We start from the raw sequence: 6,787 nt of genomic DNA on the forward strand, positions 1-6,787 counted from the left end.
TTTCAGATCATGTGATAGTTCTATTTTCAGGTTTTGAGGAACTTCTATAATGTTTTCTACAGTGGCTGTACCAATTTATATTCCTATTAATAATGTACAAGGGTTCCCTTTTCTCCCCATCCTCTTCAACATTGGTTGTTTATGGTCTTTTTGATGGAGCAGACTATACCTTATACACAATTGAAATTGAGTCAGCAAGCTTCAAAACAGTCAAATTGCAAATGTCAGGTTTCTACTATGAGTGCATGTATGCCTGATGAAAGCTTTTCTGAGGTTCCTAACTACAGAAAGAAGGGCAGGGAGAGAGGGGCTTCCCTGGCAGCTCAGTGGTAAAGAACCAGCCTGCCAATACGGGAGACGGAGGTTTGATCCCTGGTTTCAGAATATCCCACCTGCTGTGGGGTAGCTAAGCTCGTCCACCACAACTGCGGAGCCGGTGTTCTAGAGCTGGGGAATCGCCACTGCTGAAGCCTGAGCTCCCTAGAGCCCACGCTCCGCAGCAAGAGACGCCACCATGATAAGCCTGGGCAGCCCGACTAGAGAGCAGCCCCCACCCCCTGCAGCTAGAGAAAAGCCCATGCAGCAAGAAGATCAACACAAACCAAAATAAGTAAAAAAGAAGGGCAAGGAAAGTTGACATCTAGATATGTGGCAGATACATAAAAAATTAATACCTACTTGCAGGGTACTTGCTATCCGGGTGGAGACAATTTTTCTTTTTTTAAAGGTAAATAACATCCAAAATAATCCCGAGTATATTTTCAGGCCAAGCAAGCAGAACACAGAGCTGAGCTAAGGCGGGAAGAGGGACTGGGACTGCTGTGGCCTCGCAGCTTGGAAATTTCAGGGGAGAGGGGGTGTGGCTGGACCTAGGATGGGAAAGATTTAAAAGGACAAGGAGAAGTGGTATAATCTCAAGGCAAGGCTCGATGTCCGGACTCGGATAGCTGGGAGTGCACCCCAGGGCAGACATGAGGCTGGTTTGCTCCGACAGGAAGGGCTTGTGCAGGAAAGCGTGAACTAATGCTGGAGCAGAAATGGCGAGGCTTATGGAGTCAGATTGCCTGGGCTCAAGGCTTAGCCTCTCTACTTACTAGCTGTCTACTTTTGTACACTTCTTAACCACTCTAAGCTGTCATTTCCCAGCCACAGAATGAGTCATGAACCTGCTCTATTCAAGGAGGATTAAAGGAAATAATGCATATAATCTTGTGGTAAATGTTAAATAAATGATGCAATTATCATCATTAATATCATCAGAGGCTTGTGGATGCCAGACTGAGATAGACCGGAGAGCCATTTTAAGCATGTGGGTGACTATTATTTTCCTAGGGCAGACTAACAAATTACCACAAACCTGATGACCTAAATGTCTTCCCTCACGGTTCTGGGGGTTAGAAGTCTGGAGTCGAGGTGTCAGCAGGAACATGCTCCCTCTGAAGGCTCTAAGGAAGAATCCTTTCTCGATTATTTGTAGCTTCTCCCAGCAGTCCTTGGCATTCTAATCCTACCTGCATTCTCTGCCTCCCTCTTCATGTGGCCTTTTCCTCTGTATGTGTCCTCTCTTCCTCCTCCTCTTTTGTTACATAATTTAGCTGTTTTATTTTTAACTAACTTTTTTTTTTTTTTGGCCATGACACAAGGCATGCAGGGTTTTAGTTCCCTAATGAGGGATTGAACCTGTGCCCCCTGCAGTGGGAAGGGCAGAGTTTTAACTGCTGGACTGCCAGGGAAGTCCCCCTTTTCTCTTATAAGGACACGAGTCATTGGATTTAGGGCCCAGCCTAATCCAGCATGACCTCATTGTAACTAATTACATCCACAAAGACTATGTCCAAATAAGGTCACATTCTAAGCGTCTACATGGATGTGAATTTTGGGCGGACACTATTCAGTATGGGGACATAAGAAAAATAATATTGAAGTTGAAAACATTTTAAAAAACATTTTGAAGTTAGATATAAAAGAGTAGGCAAAAATACTACAAAGAATTCCTGTATATCCTTCACCCAGTGTTTCCAAATAGTAACATCTTACCACGCTTGTTCTACCACTCTCTCCCTGTCCGTGTGTATGTAATGGATTCTCTCGTATGTCTGAGATGAAATTGTTGCGGTCACTGTATCCTTTTACCCATCAGTATTCCACTGTCTATATACGTATATAATAACACAGCAGTGAAGAAGGGAGAGTAGGAAGACGGGCCCTCGTCTTCTGAGAAGTTCCAACTCATTGCTGAACAACCACGGACAGGAGAAGGTTGGAACCTGTCGGAAAAGACACCCCACACCCAAGGGTCCAAAGAGGCAGCTTCAGCAAGACAGCAAGAGGGGTGCAGTCATGTTTAAAATCAAACCCGCGCCCACCAGAGGTGCTTGGAGGGCACAGACAAAACTCTGCGTGCACCAGGACCCTGCGAAAGGCGCAGTGACCCCACCGGAGACTGAGCCAGGCCTGCCTGTGAGTGGTCTCCGGAGGAGGCACGGGTCAGCGGTGGCCCGCCGCGGGGCCAGGGCGGCGGCAGTCCTGCAGGCGGGGTGGGTGGCTCAGGTCCCCTTGGAGGAGGTCGCCGTTAGCACCACCACCGACCTGCCAGGTGGGGGATACGCAAACTGGGAAACAATTACACCAAAGAAATTCTAGCACTGTTGCAAAAATTCTAGGGCTCGCAACAGGCTTCTCAAGCTGGGAATCCAGCAATGGGACTGAGAATCCCCAGGGAACCTGACTTTGAAGGTCAGCGGGATTCGATTACAGAACTTCCACAGGACTGGGGAAAGGGGGGACTCTTGGAGGGCACAAACAGAACCTTGTGCCCACCAGGACCCAGGAGAGGGGAGCAGTGACCCCACAAGAGAGCCAGCCAAATGGCCTCTGAGTATCTGGGAGTCTCTGATGGAGGTGTGGGTCGACAGTGGCCTGCTGCAGGGTCAGGGACACTGACAGAAGCAGTCCTAGGAGGCACAGCATGCTGCCATAAATCCTTAGGAAGGAGGTCTCCATTACCCCTACCATAGTTTGGCTTAAGGCCAAACTACAGGGAGGGAACACAGCCCCACTCATCAGCAGAAAATTAAAGATTTACTGAGCCTGGCCTTGCCCATCAGAGAAAGACCTAGTCTTCCCCACAGCCAGTCCCTCCCATCAGGAAGCCTGCACAAGCCTCTTATCCTCATCTACCAGAAGGCAGACAGAATGAAAACCAGTCGCAGAAAACTAACCAAAATGATCACATGGATCAGAGTTTTGTGTAACAAACTATAAGCCGTGCAGTGTGGGGCCACCCAGACAGATGGGTCATGATGGAAAGTTCTGACAAAACATGGTCCACTGGAGAAGGGAATGGCAAACCACTTCAGTATTCTTGGCTTTGAGAACCCCAGAATCAGTATGAAAAGGCAAAAAGATAGGACACTGAAAATGAACCCCCGCCCCGCCCCCCCCCCCACAGGTTGGTAGCTGTCCATTATTCTACTGAAGAAGAGCAGAGAAATAGCTCCAGAAGAAACGAAAGGGCTGTGCCAAAGCTGAAATGATGCCCAGCTGTGGATGTGTCTGGTGGTGAAAGTAAAGTCCGATGCTGTACAGAACAATATTGCATGGGAACCTGGAATGTTAGGTCCATGAATTAAGGTAAATTGGAAGTGATCAAACAGGAGAAGGCAAGAGTGAACACTGACATTTTAAGAATCAGTGAACTAAAATGGACAAGAAGGGTGAATTTAACTCAGATGACCATGATTTCTAACACTGTGGGCAAGAATCCCTTAGAAGAAATGGAGTGGCCATCACAGTCAACAAGAGTCTGAAATGCAGTACTTGGATGCAATCTCAAAAACGACAGAATGATCTCTGTTCACTTCCAAGGCAAACCATTCAACATCACAGTAACCCAAGTCTGTATCCCAACCAGTAACGCTGAAGATGATGAAGCTGAATGGTTCTACGAAGACCTACAACACCTTCTAGAACTAACACCCCAAAAGAGATGTCCTTTCCATCATAGGAGACTGGAATGCAAAAGTAGGAAGTCAAGAGATATCTGGAGTAACAGGGAGATTTGGCCCTGGAGTACAAAATGAAGCAGGACAAAGGCTAACAGAGTTTTGCCAAGAGAACTCACTGGTCATAGCAAACACCCTTTTCCAACAACACAAGAGATGACTCTACATATAGACATCACCAAATAGTCAATACCAAAATCAGACTGATTATAATCTTGCAGCCAAAGATGGAGAAGTTTTATACAGCCAACAAAAACAAGACCAGGAGCTGACTGTGGCTCAGATCATGAACTCCTTATTGCAAAAATCAGACGAAAATTGAAGAAAGTAGGGAAAACCACTAGGCCATTCAAGTATGACCTAAATCAAATCTTTATGATTATACAGTGGAAGTGACAAAGATATTCAAAGGATTAGATCTGACAGAGTGCCTGAAGAACTATGGACAGAGGTTTGTAACATTGTACAGGAGGCAGTGACCAAAGCCATCCCCAAGAAAAAGAAATACAAAAAGGTAAAATGATTGTCTGAGGAGGCCTTACAAATAACTGAGAAAAGAAGAGAAGTGAGAGGCAAAGGAGAAAAAGATATACCCATCTGAATGCAGAATTCCAAAGAAGAGCAAGGAGAGATTAAAAAAAAAAAAAAGTCTTCCTAAGTGAACAATGCAAAGAAATAAAGGAAAACAATAGAATGGGAAAGATGAGATCTCTTCTAGAAAATTTAGAGATACCAAAGTAACAGTTCATGCAAAGATGGATACAATAGAGGACAGAAATGGTATGGACCTAACAGAAGCAGAAAATATTAAGAGGAGGTGGCAAGAATACACAGAGCTGTACAAAAAAGGTTTTAATCACCTAGAGTCAGACATGATGGAGTGTGAAGCCAAATGGACCTTAGGAAGCATTACTATGAACAAACCTAGGGGAGGTGATGGAATTCCAGCTGAGCTATTTCAAATCCTAAAAGATGATGCTATGAAAATGCTGCACTCAATATGCCAGCAAATATGGAAAACTCAGCAGTGGCCACAGGACTGGAAAAGGTCAGTTTTCACTCCAATCCCAAAGAAGGGCAATGACAAAGAATGTTCAAACTACCACACAATTGCACTCATTTCACCTGCTAGGAAGGTTATGCTCAAAATCCTTCAAACTGGGCTTCCGCAGTACATGAACTGCAAACTTCGGATGTTCAAGCTAGATTTAGAAAAGGCAGAGGATCCAGAGATCGAATGCCGACATCCACTGGATCATAGAAAAAGCAAGGGAATTCCACTAAAACATCTACTTCTGCTTTACTGACTGTGCTAAATCTTTTGTGTGGATCACAACAAACTGGGGAAAATTCTTACAGATGAGACTACCAGACCACCTTACTTGTCTTCTGAGAAACCTGCATGCAGGTCAAGAAGCAACAGTTAGAACTGGACATGGAACAATGGACTGGTTCCAAATTGGTAAAGGAGTACATCAAAGCTGTATATTGTCACCCTGCTCGTTCAACTTATATGTAGAGTACATCATGCAAAATGCTAGGCTGCATGAAGCACAAGCTGGAATCAAGACTTCCAGGAGAAATATCAATAACCTCAGATATGCAGATGACACCACCCTAATGGCAGAAAGTGAGGAGGAACTAAAGAGCCACTTGATGAAGGTGAGAGAGTGAAAAAGCTGGCTTAATTTTCAACATTCCAAAAAAACTAAGATCATAGCATACAGTCCCATCACTTCATGGCAAATAGATGGGGAAACAATGGAAACAGTGAGATACTTTACTTTCTTGGGCTCCAAAGTCATTGCGGACAGTCATGAAATTAAAAGATGCCTGCTCCTTGGAAGAGAAGCTATGACAAACCTAGACAGCATCTTAAAAAGCAAAGACATTGCTTTGCTGACAAGGTCTGTCTGGTCAAAGCTATGGTTTTTCTACTAGTAGTCATGTATGGATGTGAGAATTAGACCATAAAGAAAGATGAACTCTGAAGAATTGATGCTTTTGAACTATGGTGTTGGACAAGACTCTTGAGAGTCCCTTGGACTGCAAGGAGATCAAACCAGTCAATTCCTGAAGAAAATCAACCCTGAATATTCATTGGAAGGACTGATGCTGAAGCTAAAGCTCCAATACTTGGGCCACCTGATGCGAAGAGCCGACTCATTGCAAAAAATTCTGATGCTGGGAAAGGTTGAAGGCAGGAGGAAAAGAGGGCGACAGAGAATGAGATGGTTGGGTGGCATCACTGACTCAATGGACACGAATTTTAACAAACTGCAGGAGACAGTGAAAGAGGAGTCTGGTGTGCTGTAGTCCGTGGGGTCGCAGAGTCAGAGAGGACTGAGCGACTGAACAACCGAGTGACTTTTTAAGCTCCAAATAACTACACTGCCAGTTCTTAGGGCTCTTCGTGGCTGTAATCTCCAGGCCAGGACAACCTCTCTTCCTCGTGATTCCCCTGCTCTGAACAAGCTCTTCTTTCCTGACCCGAGTCCTTAAGCTTGCAGTACGAAGTAGTAACAACTGCAGCCGCCACTAGAGGTCGCTGTTTGGCTGGGCGCGATAGAAGATCTCACTCTGCCCAGGGGACTCGCAAGCCTTATTGTAAACACAATAAGGACGCCTGTTTTCCCAGGCAGCAGCGTCGGTACCTTTAGACGGGTCCACTTAAGCCTCCTCTGGGCCCTTCTTCAGACTTGAAGCGTTGACGACAACTCTCAGAGCATATATGCCTCCGCTGAGTTCTGCCCGCAGAATAAAGACAGTAATCCTCATTTACA

This window comes from Cervus canadensis, chromosome 7, assembly GCF_019320065.1.
Source record: "Cervus canadensis isolate Bull #8, Minnesota chromosome 7, ASM1932006v1, whole genome shotgun sequence".
Lineage (NCBI taxonomy): Eukaryota > Metazoa > Chordata > Mammalia > Artiodactyla > Cervidae > Cervus > Cervus canadensis.